Source organism: Nothoprocta perdicaria, unplaced genomic scaffold, assembly GCF_003342845.1.
Source record: "Nothoprocta perdicaria isolate Ctin4 unplaced genomic scaffold, notPer1 scaffold_106, whole genome shotgun sequence".
NCBI classification, from domain to species: Eukaryota; Metazoa; Chordata; class Aves; order Tinamiformes; family Tinamidae; genus Nothoprocta; species Nothoprocta perdicaria.
Genome location: NW_020454161.1, coordinates 26492 through 53664, shown reverse-complemented (window position 1 = coordinate 53664; position 27173 = coordinate 26492). Strand labels below are relative to the sequence as shown.

At 35.0% G+C, this 27173-nt stretch overlaps 1 long non-coding RNA gene across 1 annotated transcript in view; it reads left to right on the top strand.

Annotated features, from left to right (window-relative positions):
- LOC112952300 overlaps nucleotides 1-26356 on the top strand; it is a 28536-nt gene extending 2180 nt beyond the window's left edge. Inside the window, exon 2 of the long non-coding RNA XR_003250360.1 lies at nucleotides 26146-26356. This is a non-coding gene — a long non-coding RNA (uncharacterized LOC112952300). The remainder of the gene's footprint in view (nucleotides 1-26145) is intronic.
- Nucleotides 26357-27173: the final 817 nt, after the last annotated feature.

Here is a 27173-nt window from a genome sequence, read left to right as displayed (position 1 = left end):
TTTTTTTTTTTTTTTTTTTTTTTCTTTTTAAAGCATCACTTGTTTCTGATGGTCTTCTCTGTTCTAAAGTTAACTTTGTTGCAAAGACATTTTTTGCATAATATATCAGTATTCATAGTGTATCTCTTCAACTTCTGTGAGGGCAAGAGTCATGAGCTGTTGTGAAAAAAAATATGAGATGAAATGTTCCCAATGGTAACACGTATATAGAATAGTGAAGGGGTGATAAAAATCAGGAGGAGTCAGGGAAGGAGGAGAAACAGAATACCAAAAGCAGAGATATTTTGTAGTTTGGTGTCCAGGAGTGAAACAATCCCAGCCTAACTTTCCTGTAGATAGGAGAAGGTACTTAGGAATGTGCCTCATTTATTTCATAGTTGTGATGTGAAATCTGGGGGAGACACTTAGTGTGATGCCACTGTGAGACAGGACAGGATGCCGATGTTCAGAAATCCGTCATTCCTGCCATGTTTTAACTCTCGGATAAAGTTTGCAACCTACTTTAAAGACTTGCTAGTTGATCTTCCCACCGTCACTACTGTCTTGGACAAGGAGGTCAATAGGATAAGGCTTTTTTTCTTTTGGTCTCCTGTTTGTGTACTTGTGCAAAATGAGTTTGTGTTATTTGGWAGGAACGGTAATGTTTCAAAGGCAATTTAATCAATAAAATTGATTAAATTTTATTTTATGTGAAAGGTTAAAGAGAAACTTGTTCTTTCTCAATAAATTCCATGTAAAGCATCTGTTGACTTTTCAACTGCAGTTTCTTGAGTCAGGCTCTACCCTGTTGTTTTCTTGAGTGTTTATGAAACAATAGCAATAATATGAGAACTATTATGATTGTCTTTAGTTGCATATTTTGCAACTAAAACATTTGCATTGTTGACAATAATTTATTAATGTTAATTTATTAAATTTAACTTATTAATGTTTGTAATTTTCTATTTAGGCCATACAGACCAGYTGTATGGTCAAACATGCTAATCCACTGTGCACAATCTGAAAGAAAGATTGAGAAATGACCTGCTATGCCTTCCCAAAAGTAATTATATGTTTGTAGTTATGTTTAATACCCTGTCCACAAGAATARGGGAAAAAAAAACCCAACCTTGTGAGTCTGGGCTTTAAAATGGATATTATTGGTCTGTTCAGCCTGATCTAACTTTCATCACACTAGAGATGCTTTTACAAGGGAGAGAAGTGATTTGAWACATATTTGGCATTTTGTGACAATTTAGCAAGAGAAATGTATTTATTTATTTATTTATTTCAAGTCAGGCTGAGTAACTGTCACTAAAGAGGCAGTAAAGCAGTTTTATGCAATCTAGAACACATTTTCCTCTTTTTTTTTTTAATTGTTTCTGAAGAAAAATAGAAGATTTCTCTGAATAATGTTTGCAGCAGTTTAGCCTTGAGGGCATATATTCTTGTTCAGTATGTTTGCCACAAGTTTGAAAGAGTAACGAATGTAAGCATTTTGAGGCTGCTTTAATTACTTCTTGTCCAACCCGTTAGTACCAGCCTGGAATGCAAATGTACAACTCTGACACCATTTTGCTGCCCTAAACTATTTAAAAATTAAATAAAACAAAGAAAAGCAAACTTACATTTGTCTGTTCAGTGTTACTAGCTAGACTTCTAAGTGCTAGAACAAAATAACTTTTTTATTTTTAGATAATGCTTATGTCTTATTCTAATAAACTATAAATAAAATGACATGTAAATATCTTTTGTTGTCTTTTAAACATTCTTTTTCTTTTCAGGAATGGACTGTTTATATATGCTGGCATAAATCTTTATTTCTAGTTATTCTAAGTGCCATGAAATGCTTTTAAATTTGACTTTCAGCCACAGTTTGATCACTTGATTTGAAATGATAATTTTTTCATTGTGTTCAGTAGGACTAGTAGCATGAGCAAAGGATACAAATGGCAAATGCGAATCAACTATTACTCATGTGTAGTAATGAGGAGTTTACTTGCTAGGTGTTGCAATAAAGGGAAAAAAAAATCCCAATGGATAAGTGTAATGAGCTTTTCACAGAAGTTCATGTTGTGCTATGGGCATCATACTCCAAGTCCTCTGCTGTGAAATGGTGCTTTGCTACCCTTTGGGTTTCCTCTTGAGAATTTAGGAAGCATTTGAATGTAATGGTAGCCTATTTAGAGAACTGGAGAATGCACCAGAATAATAAAAAATATGTATTTTTTTCCTTTATCATCTAAATTATATTGTGTGAAGAAAAAATAACTAGTGCTAGTCAAATTTATTCTTATAGATCTAAGTTTGTCTGCAGGAGGACACTTCCAGTGCTTGTATTTATTCAACCTTGAGAAGTAGCTTCAATATCCTATAGTACGTATAGGACCTCAGCCCTTCATACTGGAGAAGGAAGAGTAGGTTTCTCATGTAGTTTTGACTTTGCACAGTTGTGACCCTATATGATAAGGGCAAGGCACAGAGTCTAARGACATGGTATAAATGTCAAATAGTAATCAGTTGTACGAACCTGTGTAAGAATCATGGATGATACGATGTCAGTGATTTTTCCCATCTCTCTTTCTGGAAGAAGTCATAGTAGTTTCTTGTACATCTGGCCCATGGGGATATTGACCTGGACATCAGCAGTGTGAGTTTTTGCAGCTTCAAGAATCAGCAGTCTGCTCCTTTTTCTTTTTTCTTTCTTATTTATTTATTTTTCTTTTGGAGTCTATTGCTTCTTGGAGAGTTGATTTTTTTAGTTTTTGCCACATGAATAAGTTGTTTTCATCAAGCAATTGGTAGGTAATAGTGGGATACAGATCCGAAAGATATCTTCAGGTAGCAGGGAGAAAAGCAGCAACAAAAATATGATAAAGAAGATAAAAGTATTAACAGTCCCCCCTGCCTCCAAAAATGGTATTATAGATAACCGTGGACAGATACATGATTACAGACAGGAATAGATTAAACATGCAAAGCTGTTTGGTTAGTGGTTGTTCTTATTTTTCAAGTTAAGTTTCCAAATGAATTCTTTTTTCCTAAAATTTAAAGGAACTAAGTGAATTCAATGGAAATATAAAAATTTGAAAAGTAGTTACAATTATTCTTATATATATGTAGACAGAGTGCTGTTTGATCCTTTCTTATACAACTAGTATTTGGCAAGATTTTTTTTCTTTTTTCTTTTTCTTTTTTTCCTTTTTTTTGTAATTATATTAATTCAGTTATCATTTAGATTTAAAAGTTTTGATGGTGTTTGAAATGCATATAAGTGGGATTAATCTGTCCTAACTTGAATATCTAAATACCAGCTGGTTACCTCTTGTCTCTCCTATTACTGCTGAGAGAAGATAAAAGCACCTGCTGAGGGAGATTCTCTTTTCAGGATAAGCATTTAATAYAGGTCAGTGGAAGTAAGCACTAGATGTATCTAGGTCTCTCAAATCATTACAAAGGATGCGTGGGATGACTACTGCACAGTTTAAGGTCTAATAATATTAAGACATCCAGTGCTGCCTGAGATGAACTGTACCCTATGGTATTTTKTTACCTAAAAAAAGAAGTTTAAGGCAGATTTGAAATCCCAAGAATATAGCAAATACTTTCCCATGCATTACTAAAAATAAACATGAAATAAAATATACTTACCAAATAGAGTGCCTAGAATGGGCTACCACAGAGAATGGTTCAGTTAAGTATCAAAGGACTCTTAACATATAGCTAAATTTAAAATGCACTTTTGAGCATTTCCATCTTTCATCATGTCTTGTAAAATTTGCTATGATGCTGCTTTTATGAAAAAAGCCTGTATGTCTCAGTTACTTATAAAATATGCTAATATTTTAAAATTGGCATTAAAAAACTAATAATTTTAATAATAAATTATTTAATAATAAAAATAAAGTTTTGTAATTCTGTGAAAGTTCTATATTTACTTTGAGATTTCACRATTATGAAAAGTTGCTCAGGTATTTACTTTTATTTTGTTCTACATGTCACAGAAACCAAAAAAATTAACTTGAAATGGCTGGACTAATCTCTGTCCTCTGTGGTAAAYTTAATATTGTCTACTTCTGTTATGCTTTCTATTTGAGGTGTGAGATAGGAAAGGAAATCTTGAAAYGCAGGTTGCCTTTTTGACTTCAGAAGTGTACAGGGGAAAGAAGATATCCCTTTCTACAACATTGTAACTGCTATGTGAAAGAATATAAAGATTCTACATAATGTCATCTTTTACATAATAGAAAAAATAAAAATGTACTGCCTGCATTAGCTTAGCATAGTTGACACGATCGCTTTTTCATTATAATAGAATGCCTTGAGGAATCCCAGGGAAACCTCCCTGCTTTGGAGAATCAGTAGTRTTTATCATAGTTGGTGATCTGATAAGACTACTCATTTATTTCATCTCTAAATTTAAAATGCTAAACAGTTGTTGTGTGTCCTTACATAGTAAAATATGACAATTGGTWATGAAATCGTTTGCTGTTAAAATGCAAAACAATGGATCATTAAAAAAATAAATCCTATGTTCAGTCAATGTTTGCTTCCTATACATCATTCAGGCATCCAGAAGTTATAGAAAAAGCTTGTGTGGTTACTTGTGTGATTGGTCAAGGTATTTTTCTACTCTTGTGTTATGACATGTACCAGCATGGAGATTTTTTACTTGTGTCTGCTCTTGAGAAAAATGGATGGATGATCTGGTTCTTCTAGTTGCTTCTCTAATGGACTAGAGGCAATTCATGTCTCACTAGCAAGGATATCTGTGAATTCTTATTCAGCTTTGATGCAGGGAAGATCTGTCAATGATGGAAGAATTTGTAGAATCATACAAATATACTCTTCTATATCCTATACAGTATTTAAGTCAGTCTTATTTCGGTATGGTTTAGAGCTCATATAGCTGTAGAGGAAACTGGACAACTAGTGTGAATATACAAACACACCTAAGGCATTTAAATTATTTTTAAGGAGCAGCCTACAAACTCCTACAAGTCATGGGAAGTGCTTCCTATGACCTTATTTAATTTAAATAAAACATTTATTTGCAAAATCCAAAACACTTTATAAAGTATGGATTTATAAAGACAAGTGTTTCAGTATTGAAACAAATTGTTGCTTTGTTTTCCTGGACTMAAGTCAGATCCAAATTTTCTATGTATCCTGACAAGGTACTACTCCTTAGATTTGCTGTGAGGTCAAGGACAGAGTCTTCTTGTATTGTTCATGTGCTTGGCCAGCTTTCACTGGAGAGCATCCCAAGCTGGCAAAGTTTGCCAGTTTTCATACACAGATATTTTTCTTGGCGTGTTCTGCAGTTTTCATTCAGATTCAAATGCTTCATCCCTTTGCCTTGGAGATTATTAATCTGTAATTTATTCAGGAGAAGTTTCAGTGCTCCTCCCCTTGTCTTGTTTACTGCTCTCATTCTTTGGAAATGCAAATATGTCTTTGGCATAGCAGGTGGCATTTCTTTTAAGCTCTGAGCAAACTATTAACCCATGAAGGATAAAATGTTGTTCGCTTCCTAGAGAACTGATATGTGTATCTCGATATAAAAGTCTTCCATACTTTCTGAACTTTTTATTTTCATATCAACATTTATATTGCCAATAATACTTGATAATTACCTATAAATGGGAATCACATTTTCCACCTTATTACTTCTTTTTCATCCTGATTGGGATGTATGAACCCCCATTCTAATTTATTTTACAGAGGTATAGAGCCTCTGTAAATAAAACCTATACATCTATGTTTTTAACAACTTAACTGTTGTCTTCAGCAATGTCATTATCTCTTCAGATTCAGCATAAATTTCACTGAAGATTTCTTTCTTAGACAACCTACTGGTATTAAAGAAGGGAAAGTAAAGAAAGGCAGTTCACGTCAGCATAACCTTTATGTCTCAGTACTTGAAACATTCCTTCTCTGAAGGGAATGGATGTAAACAATATAATGCAAAGACCTTTAACTATTTTCATGGAGCTCTTTGTGAAGTTTAAAATAGATTCTTCCTTTTTAAGAGTTGATAATGAATGTTTTGTTCTCTAAAATAATTCTAGTGGCATTCAGTAAATGTGGGATTCAGTGAATGACTACATAGACAATTAAAACCTAAAGGAATATTTTTGTTTAATAATTACTTAATTATTTTTGAAAGCTTTACATTGTGCTAGTAAAGCTTGTTACTTGTATGGCCCAATGTGGTTTGGGAAATGTTGGGAAATGCAAGCACAGTGAGGAACTATACACTGCTGGCCACTGCTTTGATGTTTCCCATTAGAATTCCAAAATTTAATCCTTGATTGATAACTCATCAATGTTGAGCTCAATGCTTATCACTTTGGGTACAAAGTTATGCTTGTGTTTTTCCATTTTCATTGCTTTATATTCATCTGTGCTGAGGCATATGAAACTCTTCTAGTAGGCAGAGGAGACTCGCATTAGCTAGGATTAAGCAACAGAATGGAAAATTTGGCTATTAGGATTTTTTTGATGATAATGCTTAGAGGAGAAGAGTGAAGGGATGGTAACTGTGGAGATTGAGTGCCCCTATTATACTTAAATCCTGTTTCTGTTCTCTAAATCCTTTCCTTGAACTATTCTTCATCATTCTATCAGTGTTGCACATATTAAGTAACATACGGGACTTTCATTTATATCATTTGGACATGATATTTAGTGGTGTGTGGGTAATAATAAGAAGAATAACTTGACTGGGAATCATATATTGGGAACTTTTTTTAAAGTAAAATGCATAGTGTACATAACATTAGTTTCAAAAATCAGTTTCATAACACTCTAATGAAGAGTATTTCTTGGATGAACTTATTTAAAGAATTCTTAGAAATGCAGTTATGTTCTAAAAAATACTTCATTTTTTTTCTTTCTTTGTCCTTATTAAACTAATAATAATAACCTAATACCAGAGACAGTAAAAAATCTTGACTTGACAAGTAATATATCTTGTCTTTTCAATTTAGAACATGTGTAACTAGGCATATATATTATTTTGTGCTGATTACATGCTGCAAAGGAATATGCCATCAGACATCCATTGTATGTTGTGATCATGACTAAATTTATAGGCATCAGAAGATACCTGCAGTTTACTACAGTTTAATTGCCTACAGGAATTGGAGTTTAGAGGAGGTATTTAGAGAAATAGTTCCCAAACAGATGACTACTGGCTGGGATCACATTAGTTCTGGATGAAGTCCAATCCTTGACAGAAATGTTATTTTTATCTGGATCATATACCCAACAGCAGTGGAGCTCGTAATTAAATGGTACTGAGTTTTACGTATAAAAACCAACAGCACCACATTCACCCTCTTTTAAGTGAAGACTTATCATGGGAACACATAGCTGGAATAAATCACATGGGCCATTGTGTCAAGTCCTTTACAGCCTCAGGAATCTGTGTCATAGCTGCTTCATCTGGAAGGATTCACTGACCATCAATTTTGTACACCCTTACCACAAGCCACAGAATGCTTCCCTGCAGTCTGAAAAACCTTACAGTTTATAATACCATCCAAAACATTAAAACAATAATGTTGCAAGAAGAAAGAGGGCAAAAATACTGAGACATTTTTAAGTGAGAATACAACAGAGTAATTTGATTATACTTGTATGCCTTCTGTGTTGTTCTGTGAAGGCATTTGAGCAAAGCAGTTACTGTCATAATTTTTAAGTACTGGTGTTCTAAATTTAAACTTTGGAGAAGATGGGAATAAAATTAAGCTTTAATTCATAAGTATGGCTGTTCTCACTAACAATATGTTTCCAAGAATTGTCCTTAATTTGGGAACAAATGTAGTCTTTCTTAGCATATAAGGAATATTTTTACTGAAATATTTTTGAAATTGGTGATTACAGAGAGTCAGAAAAACAATTTATTACAAATTATTCTTTATGAAGAGCTCATTATAAATAATACTTGTAGGTAATAATATGTAAAAATAACAAAGTATAGATATGGCCAAGCATTACATCACTTCTTTAATCCTTTCAAAAGAGTGACAGTTCTGTGATCTGTTATGCATCTTATATGAAATACTGGACAATATTTCAATATTTTTTGCAAATAATGAGATAGACTCTTGTCAGGAACTCCAAAAACTACACATTTAATAATAACCACTGAAAATTTCAGTGATCTCGGCTAGTAAAAGTAATGAATGATGAACACAGTCAAATGATAGCCTTGCATCCTGAAAATCTGGCCCTGCTAAGATGAATATGACAAAGTGAACAGTGAGAGAGCAGACAGTGGTGCCTGAATTCAAGTGCTACTCTTTCAAAGTTCAGGTTTTTATGAATTTATTTGGGTAGACCAAGCAAAGTTTTGAAGTTTCAGGGAAGAAATGATTGGTACTAAATTAATGCATACAAGATGATGAATATTCAGGTGTGACCTTTGCTTTTGTGGATCCTGTCTTGCTTTTGATGCTTTTTTGACTGTGTAGTTCTTCTTGGGCTTTAAACTTGGGCGACTTGAGAAAACAGTAGTAGAAACAAAATTGAGGAGGAAATTTTAAACTTAGGTTGTGTTGAAAGCATGATTTAGTTAGAATTGTGCTGGTTATTAACTGCCAAAATTTATAGTTATTTTCTGTGAGTTTTCCCAAAGCTATATTTGTATTGTGTCTCTAATATTAGCAAATGTATAGAAATCTGTAAGCTTTTAAATTTCTCATCATCTGAGAGAGAATCAGTTCAGGATTTAGTCCAAAATTAATTTGTGATTTGGAGCTGTAGATTACCTGCATTCTGCATGTGGGGCTTCCACTGGTAAATGTGGAAATTCCAGTCATGTGGATCAATGATACCATATAGCCCTTGAGGCAGGCTTCAGTTAAGTGATTTTCTGTCAGTAATGTGGCAATTGGTAGAGACTTGTATTTGAAATGTCATTTTTAGTCATAACTTCATTACAGAGAGCCAAAGTTGAAAGATGTGTGGACCTGATATTTAGGTAGTTTTCTAACCTTAAATTTCTAGCTAGGCAATTTTCCTCAAAGCAGACTTGCACATTTAAAATAAGAATTGTATGCAGATGTTAAAAGATCTGTTTTGGCCGTTTTGTACAAAAAGGAAAAATGCTTGAACTGATATTTTTTCTTTTTATCTAGAACTTGCTGCATTAGAGCAAGTTTGTGGCTCCACTTTCTACGTCACTCTAACTTGAGAAGTATTAGAACTTAATCTTCTGCTTCTTAGAGAATTAGTGTTTCCATTGTCGAGTCCCCACATATAGTCCTTAATTCCAGAGTACTTTCTTGTACCCTACTATGTGTTAATAGTCAGGTATGCTTTATATGTTAGATTTTTTGTTGTATTGGTGCCACGGTGGTAAGAACATTAGAAACATGGAAATATACTAGCACAACCTGGGGAATATTTTTGTTACATTCTCTATTTCTTACACTACACAGAGGTATATATTCAGTGACACATGAAAGTCTTATAAAAATGTTAAGCTATGCCCCTTGCTAAATCATTATTTTAGGGGAAGCAAAATATGTCACAAAAGTCAGCTTGAGCTTAACTCAAGAGTTACTCACCTCACTGTCTACTCTTTTTATAGCATTTCGGAAAAAAAAAAACCTATTGTGTTTCTTATCAGAGACCTTAATTTGCCTTGGGGATCAGAGTGGGTGGGGAGGATCTCAAACGTGGTTAGGACACTGACATTCACACCTGGCGATGCCTGCAGTGGAAGCTACTGCAGCCAAGGTAACTGGTGGAGTAGAAATTATTTGCCAGCATTTCTTTCCCGCTAAAATTGGAAGAACTAGCTCATCTGGGAAAGGAAAGAGAAGACTTAAAAAAAAAAAAAAGTACAAAAGTGCAAATATGTCTGTTTATGTCTTGAATAGAAGCTAGAGAGTGAGGGCTTTTATTTTCTTCTCAAATGAGATTCAATGAAAATTCATCATAACTTTGCTGTAAGTTCCTAGTTTACCTTTACTGTATATCCTTTCTTTTCCAGCCCATTTCTGAAAACATCTGGTGTGTACAGAGATAATGAAGGGGAAGGTGTAATTTGTTAGCATCTGATTAGCAGTAGAAAGGTGCTGACTAGATTGTCATAATTTCTTTATGGTCTGGGACCTTTTAAAAATATTTAAGTTTCTACTTGGGATGGTTTCATCAGTTATAATGGTATGTGAAAACTCAATTCATACGTATATTTGCCAAATACTGGGACAAAAAGTACAGCTTTCTGCAAAAGAAGGGAATAAGCCTTAGGCAAATTTGAGTGATTCCACATTCTTAAAATGATGGAACAGAGTGTATTATTTTGTGGAAATGACACTCTGAGGATTGCCTCTTGAAAGAGCCAAAGTGGTACCGTTAAAGATGATTCGTGAGAGCAAACAACAGATTGACTGCCAGAGCACAGCTGCAGAAAATAGTTGGTGGGAATAAGCACACATAGTCAAATAAAATCTGTTACTGGCTCTTCTGTGCACGTGTGAGATACTTTCAGTCATTCCCCTGGTAGGTGAAAGCCTACAGATTGTGTGTATTGGAGAAACACTGTGGGAATCCTKCATTGTCACGGGGAAAACCTGATTCCACGATGGCAGTGTGGGGATTCTGCTGAGCTGGGAAATCACCAGTGTGTCCATGTCTTTTCCCTTACTGCCAAATGGGAGAGCTGGAGGTGACTAAGACTAACAAGCCTCTYGGCAAGGCTGTCTCTCATGCTGCCGGTAAGAGAATGCCCTATGATTATGGAAAGGATACAGTGGGAATTTTTTCTTGTGTGAGGGGATAAGTGAGCACTGGGTAAATTCCGGAGCTSAGTGAACAAACAAAATGTTCTGCTGAGTGTTTGAGCAACATCTAGTTAGAAAGAGATGGTTGCACTGTGATGCTCAGCAGGAGGAAGCCTGATGGGATCCAGGCTAGACTGAGGAGTGGAAAGTGTAAAGATCCTTTGACAAGTGAAAGTAAGCTGAGTCTCCATGTCAGTTTGGAAACTGCTGCAACTTCAGTCCATTAGGAAATGTTTTTATGATGCTTTCCACGTCACTAATATTACTGAAATTTCAGTTCAGACCCATTTTGACAGGGAGATTATCTGCACGATTGAAGTATTTCTAAATATAAAGAAGGTGCTCCCTTCATCATTGATCTTCAAAAAGAAATCTTCAAACCCTGGATACTTATGTGAAAAGTATACTTCAAAAATAGCTATATCTATGTACAATGCAAAGGAGGATTTTTTTAATTATTATTTGAATTTTATTTTTTAGAGTCAGGATGTTTTTTATGTGGCATAAAATTATTATCACAGAATCACAGAATAGTTGAGATTGGAAGGAACCTCTAGAGATAAACTAGTCCAACTCCCCCGCTCCATCRGGGACACCTRGAGCATATGGCACAGGGTGGGTTTTGAAGACCTTCAGAGATGGAGACTCCACAACCTCTCTGGGCAACCTGTTCCAGGGCTCTGTCACCCGCACATTAAAGAAAGAGAATATTGAAATTCTGTGATCATGCTGTTGCTGTCACCTGATTTTAATACTGGCTATGCCATCACGTGTGGACAGTGTGAATCAAAAGATTATTACTCCTTTAAACTAGAGCAGAGCACTTAATAAAAAATATTAACATTGTGAGAACACTGGTAATTCTGTGAAAACATTGGAAACATTCTTATACAATAACAGCTTTATGAAGTTAACAGGGAGACTTTTGTCCTAATTATGTCTAAATGAGACATGAGGTAATGTGAAGGTTATACTGATGCAGAAGCGTTGTTATTGAAAGGGGTTTCAGATGACTTCTCCAGGGAACTTCTGGGAATGCTCTTCTGTGAATGCATTATAAAAACAATAAATCTGGACCTAATTCAGAACTTTATGGTTGCTTTTTATAGAGATCTCATGTTCTAAGGTGAGTAAACGCAGAAAGTCATGGCAAGTTCATGGCATTGAAGTTTATAATTGTATTTTATGTGGGAGAAATACTTTATTCTTAAGAGGGAGTAGACAATAACCAAGAAAGATGCTCTCTACTCCCCACCCACCTCAATCTTCTGTTGAGCAGTTGAAGTGTGCCAAAGATATTTGGCAGAGTAAGATTTGCTTACAATCTTGACCCTGTGGTTGAAAACTCTGAAGAACTTCCCCTCCCCTCGCCCCCTCCAAAGTCCTTTCCCTGGCTCTAGCATTGGCACTGTTTGCAGCATGTCCTGTGGATGGACTGAGATGCCAGCAGGCACATGTGAGGGTGACGTTAGACTGTCGGACCCGAAATGTTTTGGTCATGATCAGCTGGCATCTCTAGGTCCATGCCTGTTTATGCTGTGCATAGGTGTAACATTGCTATGCTGAGCAGAAAGGAGGTTGCCAGCAGGACTTGTCCCCTGGGAAAGGGAAAGTCTGGACTCTGTGCCTGACCCCAAGTCTCCAAGTGAGGATCCTGGTCTGCTTTTACTGGCATGAGGCTATCCCATGTGCGATGCTCAACCCTTGCACGCTAGCTTCTTTGGAAATAGAATTAAACTAAGGAGCTACTTTAGTTGCAGTGTTACAGCTGAGGATTGCTAAATTCCAAAATAATACTCAGAAGAGTAATTAAGCTAGGTAAAAGAGTATTTTGGGACCTATTGTTCTATTTATTCTTTTAAGGAGACTATTCTCCATAGAAATCACTGGAGAGTTCTTCCTAAAACAGATGGCACAGTGTGCACCATTGTAGCACAGTTTTCATTGTAAAATGTTATGTCCCAGGGCAACTTTACCACAAATGGAGCAATTCTGATGTCTCATAACAGAGAAGAAACATGTTTTTGCAACCTTTGATATATCTGAAAAATATGCATAACTTGAAAACTAACCAAAACATCCCCCACATCGTGCTAAACAAGAAAAGCTTGCTATTTTCATTAAAGTATTTTGGGCTGGTGGACTATTTTGAGCCTCCTACAATGCTAACTGTTTTGGATATACTCAGAAAAATAAAATTAAAAACAAAAAAATCCTATACCTCTGAAGTGAATACAGTGTCACCTGCAATCAAGATGAGCAAGAAAACAGAGTTGATTTTCTTTTGGACTTTTTGATAGGAAAAGAGCGTATATTTTGTGTTAACATTGTTTGCTGGAACTTTGTTAGATTAATATGGAATACTCTACAGGTATGAGTAYAGAAATATTTAAAAGTAATCTGATTCATAATTAATAAATATTGATACCTATCTATGCCAACTTTGACTTAATAATTCATTAAGCAACAGTACCATAAGAGATTGCTGCCATTATTGGTAGCACCTGTTGTTTCAGAGGCTAGATATAAATATATAATCATTAAAATAGGGGAGATATATGTAAAATGATATGAAGGGCTGGTTATTTTCATCAGAGTATTCTAAGTTGTCAATATATGCATTTATTTAAATGTATGTATAGATAAATATAGCTGTTCAAAATTATGAACTTTATCATATGTAGGTTCTAAAATACAGGCCAAATATAATCCTAGGATAATTCAGTGTGATTATCCTGAAAAAAAAAGAGAACCATCAAAGATTCTAGTATTTGATGGCAGGTATTTGTTTTGTGTACTCCATATGTTGCTCAATATCTCTGCCTTCCCTTAGGTTAGGGAGCTGTTATAGGGACAAAGAAGTTAGTGCATTGGGAGCATTTCTGGCGTTTGGAATCTGGACCCTGTCCACCTTGTCTCGGCTATGTTTTGACGAGGGCTTGGACTTGCACATCTCCATGGAAAGGAGCTGGAGCTGCTTGACCTTGAAGGTTGTTGATGCATTTTCCAAGTATGTCCCCAGTGTGGAATGCAGGAATTTATATGCAGCCCCAGATTCCCTCAATATTGGCCATATTGGCTTTGTATATCTCAATCTGTAAGGGATAAGTGTCCTCAGCAGCGTATACTTTCTTTGAAACCATTTTTTGTTTTAATTAATGGACCACTATCCAAAGCTGAAATGAGGGAGATAGAGGCACATTTAATTAAAATACAGTGCTTTTAGTAATTAAATATAAATGATAAATTTTATATTATGYAACTTTATTGTCGGTTGCTATATACATGCCAAGCTTTTTCTAGTTCAGAGTTAATAGGCAAAAATAAAGCTGTTAAGAAGTGAAAATGGTTTATTGACTTACATAAATTAACACTGTTCATGTGTTTAATTATATGCAGTTACAGATCTCAGTTCAGTTCTTGAGTTTTCCACGCGTTTCTTGTGTGATAGCAAGTTATTTATGAACAATTTTTTTCAGTATGTCTGTTGAACTTAAAATACAATAATTATGCCAGCTGAGTTCCTAGCTGCTTTTAAAAAATCAGCAAAATGTCTCAAGTATTCATTTCATAACTTCATTACTCAAGTATTCATTCAGGAACTCCAAACCTCCGCTTTGTTTCTTCATAATGGGATATAAAAGCTAACTTACAGAAAATTAGAAAGCCCAATGTATTTAGGTAGTGCTGTACACTAGGCTGCAGCTTTCCTGGTCTGCAACACAAAGTGACCACRTAGGAATGGCCAGTGCCCAGGCTACCTGCCTGCTGCTTTGGGTTTCTGCCTGTTGCTCCCTGGCACATGGCAAGCCACTTCTCACTTTATTTAAAGCACAGATTTGGTTGAAGATGTATGACCTGCTACGAGTGAACACTCTAGATTCAGAATATGCTTTTTTTCTTTCTTTCTTTTTCTTCCCTTTTTGAGTACTTAGTAGTTATCTTTTGATTTTTAGCAATGGATAGCACAATGCTTATTGTTGGACACACTTCAAATGATAAAAAATTGCAAGCGGGTTTAGCTCTCTTTTTTCATTGCAAATGTCAGCATAAAGAAGAAAATTCTTTATAAAAGGCAGTCAGGCACAATAAAAATCTATCTGTGAATATTGGAATTTATAAAACAARTTCATCTTAAATGCACTTTCTCCTTTTGAACATGGAATTTTAGTAGGCTTTAGGTGATATTGTGATTTGATATTGTTAGAATATGAAGTTATACTTACTGATAAAAAAATTATCAAGGTAAAATACAATAACAACTGAATAACAGATTACATAGCTTTGATATTCATCTGATAAAAAGATCAGTAAGAGGAATGAACTTTTTCAGAAGAATTCAGTTTTGCWTGATTTAGAGTATAACAAGTGAAAAGGAAGGCCTCCTTAATAAATTAAAAATCATTTAATGAACAAAATGACCAGTTCTATTGGGATAACTTTGATTTTTAAGTTCAAGAATTCTCACATCCATAGAAATTAGTTTTATATGTATTGTCCTAGAAAAAAAAGTTGTGCATGTAAACTCTGTGCCTACTGATAACAATAGACCACCCAAAAGACTTGAAAATCTCTCAATTTGAAAACTTTTATAGATCCATTCAGGATGAAACAATAGAGAATAAGTCTTTTAGCCCTCCTAAATCTGCTTGCTAAAGATATTTTCYATCTTTCAAGACYTCAATTAAATTCAAGCACTGTAATATGTATTTTTCATATATAGACTTTTCATAGAACAGTCAAGTCTTTAGTGACCACTTTGAAAGGTAAATGGAGAAAATACTACCTTGGTGGTTACTTACTTTGTCTAGTCTCCTTTATAGTCTGAGTTATACAAAGGAATTGTAGCTGAAAGTGTTGAATAACAATGCAAGATAAAATACGATTTACCAAACTCATGCTCATTCATAAGTACCAAGGATTTTCTTCATAGTTTCTTTCTAATAATAGAAAGTCAGAAATAGACYGTGTAGATAATTCTGCAATTTGTAGGATAGTGTGGAAGTACTACTACAATTTTTTAACATTTCATCCTTATGTTATTTTAGGCCAAGGGCTATTCATTGAAACAAAGGGCTTTCAAACTCACTTCATTTTTTTTTTTTTAATTCCATTTAAACTGATAACTAAAGCAGCTGTAGGTTCATAAAGTTTTAGATAAAGGAGACAATGCAAGAGCACTTGAACTTCTTTGAAGAGAAGTTTCAAAATAACCTTTTAAATGCTAAAGTTGGAACACAGGCTAAATCCCTTGAGCTCCTTATGGGGTTGATGGTAGGAAAAGAAAATGCATCAATGCACCCCAGCAAAAGTCCAGGAGAGTCTCCCTAGGTTGACAAAACTGTTGGACTAGGGTTGGGTAGCCTGAGTTCTCTGACAAGTGCACGTATGGGGTAAATGGCTTTTTAGAGTATCAGAACATCRTTAACTTTGCACAGATTAACTTTGCTTCTGCTTGGGTAATATTCTCCATTCTGAGTTGAACCGTAGTATATGCAAGAAAAATTGATGATAGCAAAATGGAGACTTGTCTTCACCAGCTCCTAGGGATAGGCAGTGCGGTGGCCCTCCAAAGGGGAGGAGACGCTGAGGCAGTGACCTCTGCGGTCACTTGGCTGCCAGCACAGGTCTTCTGCCCATGTCCTGGAGCCAACGCTGTCCCACYGCCCAGACCTTCCTGCTGTCTTTCCCTGGAGGGGTCAGCGTTGGGGTCTGGCCTTGGGGGAGGTGGGGAGGAGGGTAAGGAAGGCATACCCTGACGGGCTGCATGTGCAGATACTTGCATTGTGTTGCTCCAAATTGTGTCACCCAGCCAACTGCTGTCCCTGGCCTTGCTGAGAGCTCTTTGCTTAGGGACACCGAGTGCTGCATCCAGCAGTCTGCTGGCTGCCTGCCTTGTTCTTTTCTTATGGAGAGTAGTTTYACTGCTATGTTAAGTATATGTATGTCTGTTTTCCTTGTGTCCTTTGAGGTAAAACGTGTTGGTTTCAGGGTCATCTATTGAGTCACAACACTAAAGGTCCCAAAGCCTAGAGATAAAGCAGGGAAAATCAGCTAGTAGTCCCTACCATGTAGTCCAGATCTGAGGTAGAGTAATAATTACTTTTTTTTCTCTCTAAATATAAGATTAAGTAACCTAATTAACTTAAGATGGGATAATTTATCTTGAAACTTTCTGCACCTATTTTTCAGATTTGAGGGAAGGCTTGTGTGTCTAAAAGCTTCACATGTTACTAAAATATATTACTATATTACTATATACTATTCTGAAAAATCCTACCTTTCTAACATGTTATATGTATGTATATATACTTATAAGAGAAATACATATATACTATACATAGATACTTACAAGAGAAACACTATTAAAGTCAAGGACTACTGCATAAAACCATAAACTAGATCTGAGAAAAAAAAAATTGAAATTAAAATTGCAGCATTTTAGGAGGCAAGATAAGTAGGTGGAACTGCAGAGAAGAATGTACGAGAAAAAGACAAGGGAAATTGAATAATAACTAAAACTTAACCAAATATAAAGGCTTTATCCAGACAAAATGATATGTATTAAAAATGGAAGAAAAATACATTCTAGCTCAGGCTAAAGAACCTCAAGGAGAAAATAAAGGAAAAAGGATTTTTTTCTTTTTTAGTTTAAATGGCAAAAAGAAGAAGAAACAAAGAAATGAGAGAAATAAGATGATACTCTGAACTTAGTGAGAAAGAACACAAAATTAGTCTAAAAAGAGTGCAATTTAAATACAGTACAATACAATTATCTTTTCTATTGAAATATTTTATTCCACATGTTAGATATCTAAAAATTTCAGAGAAATATGTGGTACTTGTTAGCTACCAAAAAAAAAAAAAAAAAAAGGGGAGCCTCTTAACCTGTTTAAATGTTTGGTGAAGGTCTAAACATTTATATCGTAACTACTGTTCATGTCCTTGTATCAGTAGATGGAGGTCATGCATTTTGTGTCATCTTATATTTCTCTGAAATATTCAGCACAGGTAACAATGAGATGTTGTCATCCCATCTGAGAGATGTGCCAAAGTATTACAGTTGTGCCTAGATGTGTAACTCYTCCCCAGAGAAAAACAAACGAAGGATTATTAATTAGAGAATATGCTTTTATCACTGACCGAATCTCTTGTGTGAGATTTCACGAAAGTTAGTTCTCTGTATGTTTTGGGGTCAATAGCCTTAAGGGAAGTTGATAAGGATGTAAGGTGAGATAGGAGACAGGTGTCTTCGTGCTATTAGAAGAGGTGAAAGACAGAGACAAGCTACCTGTAAGTACTAGTTATGGGTAAGATGAGCTATGAAAAGGTGCATCGTGGATTTCAGCACTGCCTGGATGCATGCGTAGGGAGTTGAGGAGTGGTGCCTACGGGATGCTGTGTCTATTCTGTCCTTTTTCTCCTAACGTTGCTTCAGTAAAACTATCTTACTCATATCATATAATACTTTCACATCCTCATCTTTGGAGAAGCTGTGCATATGCCTTTAACTCAAGTGCTATGAATATGCAACTGATGATGTTTAGAGATTCTTTGCAAAGCTTAGAAATTAACAGCTGCCAGGAACTGAGTTTGAGCAAGACAGATGTTGTGCTGGTAAAGAGGGATTAGTACTTTGAGATGCTGCTGCTATTCACATAGTTTGGCTGAGGAYACACATTTCAGTGGCAATGGCCTATCTCACTTTTATCGTATCCTTTTTGATAATTCACTGTTTCTGAACTCTTTAGTAGTAATACCAGAGATTAAATATGAAGGCCTTTCCCGTCATCTAGAAGGCTGTCTTTCAGTGGATGGTGACATAGCATAGGCTATTCACATCTCAGGGCTGCAATAGCTTAATCACGTTCTGCATGAAGCTATCTCCCTGGGGGTTCAAGGAGAACAAAAAACATCCAGGTAGCAGAAAACCATGTAGCATGCCCATCTACCACGAAATCCATTAACCTGCCCATTAACCTGTTCTCTGTGTTCTGTGCAGATTTCCTGTTGAAGATTAAATCAGTTTCATATTCTCACATCTTCTTTAAAAGGAACTGAAGTGCCATGTTCCTGGTATATTTTAAAAGTGCATAAAACTTTTTGGAATGAGGACAGCCGTTAACAAATCTTCTCCTCCAGCACAGTGGAATATTTTAGTCACAAGACTAAAGCATCTCTCTTCAAAGGCTTATTTCCGACTGTGAAGCAGGAATTTCTGCCCCAGGAAATTAAGGATCATCAGAAACCTTCCCCAGTTGTAAATTACACTTTTCAGCTCCTCTTTCTTTTAATGTAACCACCCCTAGAGCACCTAAATATGGAGAGATTAATTAAAGCAAACAATTAAACAAAAAGCATGTAGCTTATCACCAACAAAAGGACTCTAGCAAAGTTAATTGTTGTGCTGAATTTACGGTTCATCCCAGGAAAGGGAGGAGAAAGAAAAGAGGAACAACACATGGCAGAGAGGAGTCAAAGAGCTTAATATTCTGCTGATAAGGACTCAGAKGCTTGTGATGCAAGTTGTGTAGAATCTGCATAGGATCTCCCAGAAGGATATGCTTCCAAAGCTATTTTTTTTATGAAAGGTGAAATTTGTACTTTTGAAGGAAGAGTTTGCCTCTAAGATATTTATTCTCTTCTGCTGTAAACTTTGAAGTTTTTTTTTTTTTTTTTTTTGGTGGGTAAAAACATGGTAGTGTGTAATTTGAGAAGAGTTTTGATTAATTCTTTTGACTGAATGATATATCCAGTGGATTGCAACATATGCTCTGTTCAAAAAGAACGGTTATATCTATCAAATTCATTAGTAATTTGTGGCAGATTGTGTCATTTATTAATGAACACCAGTCATATGCTGCTGATTCAGCCCTCTTTTAGTAGTCCTTAGACCTTCACATTCAAGTGGTATACTGTGTATTTCTGAAACTTGTCAATTTCTAAATATTAACACTCTTTTCCTAGAAATTCTTTTATCTAAACTCCATATTTTGATGGGTTTGATCTTTGGTGTCCTCCACACAACTCCCTTTTCGGTATATTTGTAAACAATCATTTAATCCTAGAACAAACGGAGTCAGGACCGATGGAGAGATTTGCTAAAGAAAAATAGTGATTGATGAAAAATATTTTTTTTAAGATTAACCTATCAAATTTCATACTTTCAGTTATTTTTTTCCCCCAAATTGTAGTGCAGGAGTTTTTAACCACATGACTCTTTATTTGCCTCATATGCACAAAGTAAAACCCAGCCTGAAATATGTCAAGTTATTTAATTCAATTATATTATTGAAAAGAAGAGGAAAGCCATCTTATGGTAGCTACCTAACCTAACTTGCATGTGTCAGCATATATACAGCCTTGTGTTTTCTTGTCCACATTTCTATGCCAAATTCATTTCTTTCAGTATTTCCCGCAGTGGAAAAAAAAAAAATCAGATTTAGTTCTCTTGAGTTAGTAAGTTTTAATGTAATAACCTGGGAATAACAAGTTTAGAAAGAGTTAGAAAAATATGAGTTGTAAAGATGCTTTTAAAATAGAAGTTAAGGTACATCAAGAGCAAACTGAAGTATARTTAAAAATGTTCTCCTATATTTGAAATATAATCAAGTATATTAAGTGGTTTTATTAAACAATTCATCTCTTCTTTTTCTCTCTTTTTTTCTTCTTTACAGTATATTCTGATCAGTTTTTATTGGTGTATAGCATTTGTTACTAATATTTCTCTATCACAAAAATGTGTTAATGAAAGGTTTTCTCAAAGATTCAGGTATTGTACTTAACAGGACATATTAGTTTTTGTGCTACATGTGTCCCTAGTCATGTTTACTGATATGCTCCACATGAATAATTTGAAGAGGATTGGGACAATTGCTTCTCTGAGGAACACAGTCCAAATCTTTTTATTAAAATGTTAATGAATGTTCTTATCTGTCCCAARCTAGGACACCTGGGGTTTAAAGTAGTCAAAAAATATCCATGCTTTTGAGATGTGTTGAAGTTGTTTTAAATTTCATGAGAGAGATTTTCAGCTAGGTTAGCAAATTTTTATTGATTTCAATGTATCAATATTTAGACTTCAGAGTTATGATAACTTACATCAATAAATATATTTTGCCAGACTGGAAAAGAATGACACTAGCTTACATTCAGAATAAACATTCAACTTTGATAATAACAGCCTTAGGATAGAGAATATCCTAAAGTTCAGTAGCAAAGTCTGTCATTCATTGCTCAGGAAATATTGCATGCTTTGAATGTAACTGCATAAATAGACCAGAAATAGTGCAGCATGATCCCATACGTGTTAATGTYGTATAGATCTTAAAATATGATCACAATATGATATGTTTTATTATGTGAAGGTTAAGTTCCTCAAGTATTTATTAAATATATACTTTTCCATTGTTGGGTTAAATTTGAAAAAGACACTGAGTCTTCAGAGGAAAATACTTAGACATTGTCAGTAAAGGAACATCACTACTTCCTAAACTGGTTTAAGGAGCTAGTACTGATGTTTGTCAACATGTGGCAGCTGATGTCAAAATTCCCCTTTGGAAAATCCGTGATATCACCCACACTGAAATCACAGGATTCTGATAACCATGGTGAAATTGCAGCACATGACTGAAGAAAATGTCAAGTACATTCTGTATAGAGAAGTAAAATTCTTTAAAAGCATAATTGCTTCAGCGTCCATAGCAACAAAGATATAAAACATTGTGTTACTTATTTCTATTCAGGCAAAATCACTAATCGGTCCTGTTGTGAAAAGCTATAGTCGCCTTGTAAGGAAATTTGTCTTTATAGTTCAAGTTCTTTTGCTCTCTCTTTATTTATTTTTGTTGTTGTTATTGTTTCCTAAGAAAGGCACGAACATATTTGAATGGATTTTTCATGGCTGGCTAAATGAATTCATCACTTATTASCTTAGTTTCCCACATAGCTAAGAAAACTCCCACGTAGTTTTTGGAGTTAGCAAATCAAAAAAAGTGGGAGGAAAAGATTTGAAATCTTTGGTCAGAAGTCTTATAATATGGAAGATACTTACTTGGTCACCTGTACTCCTTCTTGTCCTCAGTCTTACTTTCTAGGCTGCTTAGGCTTCCTTGCCATGGTTAGCAAATATAGTACCTTAAGTCATGCATTCCCRTGAAGGGACAGTTTCATGCCTTCAGTCGTTAAGTGGTGATGTTCCCTCAAAGAAACCTTTCTCCTTTTCAGGAAGGGGCAGATGGAGTTGGATGGATTGAGTATCTGGTATCTGGATGTGCTTTCATAGCCCATATGGTCATCATCTAGCATCAAAGTTTCGAGTTGAACCCAGTGCCACTAGTTGTTACCATAGGACTAAGGACTGCTGTCTTGTCTGGCTTTGAATTATTATGGAATAGTTTGCTCAGTGAGGCTGCTGTAGAGAGGGACATGCCCTTTGCTTTTTTTCATCCATTATTCCCTTCTCTTCTGCTTTCCTCAGCCTGGTTTATAAGGGTAGCTGAGAATCTCAGTGGTACAAGGAATTCATGGAAATCTAAGCCTGTTAGCATTGTTGGCTGAATGTTAAGTAACTTGATTATTAGAGTTTTAAACAAAGTTTTACTTGCTAGTTTGAGTATGTGATCCCAGAGGGATCTTGCCAGAAAACTTTGTAAATCCATGTCCTGAAGATATACACATTGTAAAAGGGAGACTGGAAATTTAAGAATTCTTATTGTCAAGAGAGAAAGGAGGGCATTATATTGCCTAACTTTCTTTTTTTTTTTTTTTCTTCCCCCCATAAAAAGGATGTTTTATTAATGCAGAGTCTCACATTTCTCTTATTTGTAAGTTCTGTTTCATTTCTGGTTAAGGAGGATTGTGGATCTTACTGAAGCAGATTCTTTGTACAAACAAAATGTTTGCACAAATTCACGTTTCCTGGCAGGTCAGACTCTTAGAGGATCACTGGTAGAGTTCCTTGCCTGACATCCTGTATATTTTAACTGTATACTATATTATGTTTTTTCAAAGTAATTTGTCTGTGCTTGGAGAGGTCAAAGCACTGTTTATATCTGTGTAGTGCTGTTGATCTTTATTTGCTTGCCAGCAAGCACGTTTGATTAATGTTTTACTTCAAGATTTTGTATTTCATTTGTTATTGTATTATCCCTGTTACCACTTTCCTCTTCATGTACTTGGCTTTAGTTCACTCACTGCATGACATACCTAAGAGTACTGAAAAAAAGAATAAAATAAAGTGCAAAAGAATGCATTTAAATTAAACTCTGCTAAGAAAGATAATATAAATTAACACTTATGTTACAGAACTTAAGAAACTTGTATGAAATACTAACCATCTTGAAATGAAACATTTACTGGAGCAGATGATGCATTGATGGCTTTTGGCCTAAACATCTGTATAATAATCACATTGTCATCTATGTAAGATGAGAAAATGCTGATATAAAAGCTTTAAATATGAATATTAATTAATGGATGCAGGAAGACTGTGTTCCCTTTTTTTGGATCTATGATACTGCCTGGGATGCAGAACATAGCAGATGACTGAAAAAGGAAACCTGTATGAGATTGCTTTAGCAGAGTTTTTTTTCTCATTGTGTTTGTGCCTGTTCCTACATCATGTACATGGAGATGATATAGAGAACCTTACTGCAGCTCCCCAAGGACCAAGGGTTGTCCTCAGAGGAGTGCCCATTTCTACATTACTACTCCAGGGTTCAGTTTGATAAATTAGTTCTCTTAAATTCCCTCCAAGTCTTTTATATTAAAGGCAGGCTTTGTGTTAGAGATTCTTCCAAGGTAAATAGCATAGCCTTAAACTCTGTTGTGTTTTCCCTGGTAGCTCTGTGGACTTACATACTTAGATTTTCTTCCTTGTGGACTTCCAAAGCTTTGCCAAATTTTTCTATTTCCCTTCCATCAGATCCCGTACCTTTTCTCCCAAAACTTCTCTGTGCAGCAGAGAGCCTGGGTGTGAAGTAAAGTACACCTTGTCTTAGAGGTGAGACTTCAGCTATAAGAAGAGGAGAAGGGAAAGACAAATGGGAGGGAAATGTTTTCATTTCATTGCCCATATACTGTGAACAAAACATTTCACATTGGATCAGCTTAGATCCCACACCAGTTACTATCTTGCTAGCCATAAAAATTAAAATGGTAGGCTGTTAATCATAAATATTTTCTTTAAATACCTGGCATGATTTCTAATTCAGCAGTGTTAACTTCTACAGCTAATGAGGCTAATGTAAATAATAATGCAAGAAGTAATGCCAAATGAAATTGTTTTAGAAATTTTTGACTATGTTAAATCAACCACGTAAATATAAAATCATTGTCAATAAAACCTAATCAATTGTCAAGAAGATGGGGGAGAGGGAGGAAATCTATTTGAAAATGTAAAACTGTGTTCAGTATAATCTAATCAACTGTCAAAAATGAAACACTTCTAATTGGATTCATGTGATAAAAAGGTATCTGTTGACCTAAGTAAATTTTTCTCTTGTAACAAAGAGGAATGAGGCTCCAAAGACAGAATAATAGCTTTCTGTCAAGTCACTTTTTTCTTTTGTATTTATTGGTCTGGGTGTGATTTTTTTTTTTTATTTGTTTGTTTGTTTTAGTATTGAGGTTGTTTGAGGGGTGATGTACCTTACTCTTAGTCATCATTACCCTCAATGTTACCTTTTTTTAATCATCTGCACATTCCAGTTAGCTTTTGTTCAATTAGTGTTCATAAATATGATGTCTTCTACCTTACCTTTGTGTTTCATTCTAACTTGAAAAGATGAAGGGCATAATTTCTTCTRCTTCACGTTTTATAAAGACAAGGCAACTGCTGCCAAGGAGGAAGTTGTACAGCTAGTATTGTTGTTCAGATAATCTTTCTTGAACTCTTAATGACAATGTCAGTCATCAAGAGGGACTGGGTGCAATAACAGCATTCTCTGGCACTGAAGTTGAGGTAAAATAATATACTTAAATTAGTTTACAGAGAGGCATGTGTTAATAGTATGTCTGATTTCTCAAAAGTCCTACTTGGACTTTTTTCCAAATGTTTCAGTCAATTATTTTTAACTTTAGAAGTGTTAAGTATTATGCTCAGGTAGTACTCTTACGTTGTTAGCTTTATTTCTTTGCACCTTTCTTCCTGAGTTTCTGTGTCCAGAAATGATCTTCTAATGTTTTTGTGAGAGAAGAAAAAAGTTGGCTATCATTGGATGAATGTGCTTTTCCCATACAAACTACTATTCCAAACTACTTAGTCTTTTTTTTTTCTTCCTTGTAATATTTTTTCTTTTTCTTTTTTTTCATCTTTCATCTTTTTCATCATCTCATCAGCTACATTAATCTTCTTCCTTAGCACTTTTTCCATTACTCTGTCAGTGGCTTCTTGTCTGAATTTCTCCTTTGCTATACCTGACCTTTGTAAATAACACCATTGCCAGACATATAAAGAGATTTTTCTTACATCTAAAATTAGTTTACTATCCTAAACCTGTCATCTGTGCAACCTCTGTAATCAATGATGAATACCACAAGAAGGCAATTTATCAGATTTTAAGATTATGTTGAAAATAGAAGGGATTAATTGATGTCTGGTTTATCTGTTTTATTTGGCTAATTAAAGAAAGAACCCTACAAGACTATCTCAGATGAGATATCTGACTTTCAGAGGGCCAAAATTGGAAGTATACTGTTGTGTAGTGCATTACCTTTATAATGTCTGTTCTGCAGAGTTCAAAACTACATTAAATTGGAGTGCGATGACACCCACCATTTAATCTTTCTCTATGAGCGGATTCTTGAGCARTGTCAGCTGCTTGATTTTATTCTCTAATGATCTTTTGAGCAATGTTTGGACAGATTATAAAAACTACCCATGCCATTTCATTAGAATGGTTAATTTCATTTTTTAGTTGCACAGATAGAAGTGGTAGAATATTTTTTGACAAGGCTACATAGYGCTATATAATGGCATAATTTAATATAAACCAAATTGCCTAAATCCAGTCCTAAACTCATAGGAACTAAGTCTACTTAGTGCTGCTTAATTATAGTAGAGGACTAAGTCTACTTGTTTATGGTGCCAGCTATTACACTGGTTATTACTGGGACAGAAATATACCTGCTCAGACTGTGTGCGTACATCTTGATCATAAGCAGTGGGTAATATTTGRTTAATATTGCTGTACAGAAACATTTGAAATTATAAAGTTTGAAAATGCATATTATGAATACTTATCCAAATACTTATGAACAAATTTAGAACAAAATTATATGTGAGAAAAAAAATGTTTATCAGCTATAATTATTCCATTTGTAAAACCAGTATTTATACTTCTGCTATTTGACTTTCTTTTAACAGTGTTGTAACCCACCACTGAATCAACAACGTGGGAACAGTTCATAGCATCAAAAACTTCCTTCGCGTACTGATGCCATCTCTCAAGCCTCCAAGCACTGTGAACTGAAACCACAAAACCATATGGAATTTACATCCCCTGGGTCAGAAGGCATGCTTTTCTGATATTTAACGAGGAGCTTTACTGCCATTATGACGAACCAGGAGAAGTGGGTTAACCTTAGTCCTGGAGAATTCTCTCAGCTTCAGAAATATGCAGAATGTAAGTACTTACTGTGCTAAGTGTGTGACTTCACTGCTAATTCATAATCAAGAACATTTTGAACTGTGTTTTAGAAGGTGGAAGTGGAGCCATAATATATTTAACCTCATATATGACTCTTATTATACATTGCATATTATTACTCATTATTCATTGCCTGCTAACTTTTCCCTGATCAGTAATTATTCACTATGCAAGTTAGGCTGGCTATGGATTACTAGACTATGGTTATATGGAAAGCCTAAGGCTTTTTTGCTGTACTTTAAATTCACTGCAACACTTTATAGGCCTTATTTCAGCAGGGGGGTGGGAGGGGATTATTATTAAAAAATTAGAAAGTCCTACTGCAAATAATTCTAGAAGAAACATACCTAGCTGCACAATCTGAAGGAGTTGCTTTCATGAGAAAGACGGGAAATAAAAATTCCCCTATTCAAAAAGCAAGCCGAAGATCCAATTCTTTAGTTATTACTCTGGAAAACCTTCCTTTAAGTTGCCTGAATAAGCAGAATAAAATTACATGCTTAGAGAACAGATGAGAAGTTAGATTTAGGAGACATTTTATAAAGCTGACTTGGAGTTGAGACAGCATAGTGCATGAACATTTGCAAAGTTTTCCCATACGAAAATGTATTTTTAAAAAACATCAGAGAAAATCTTGTGAATGACTTATTACTAAAGCTAAGGTAAATTGAAGAAAATTGACTTGCTTTTTTGTTTTGCCTGTGATATCTCAACACATGCACAATTATTTCTATTTCAGTAGAGT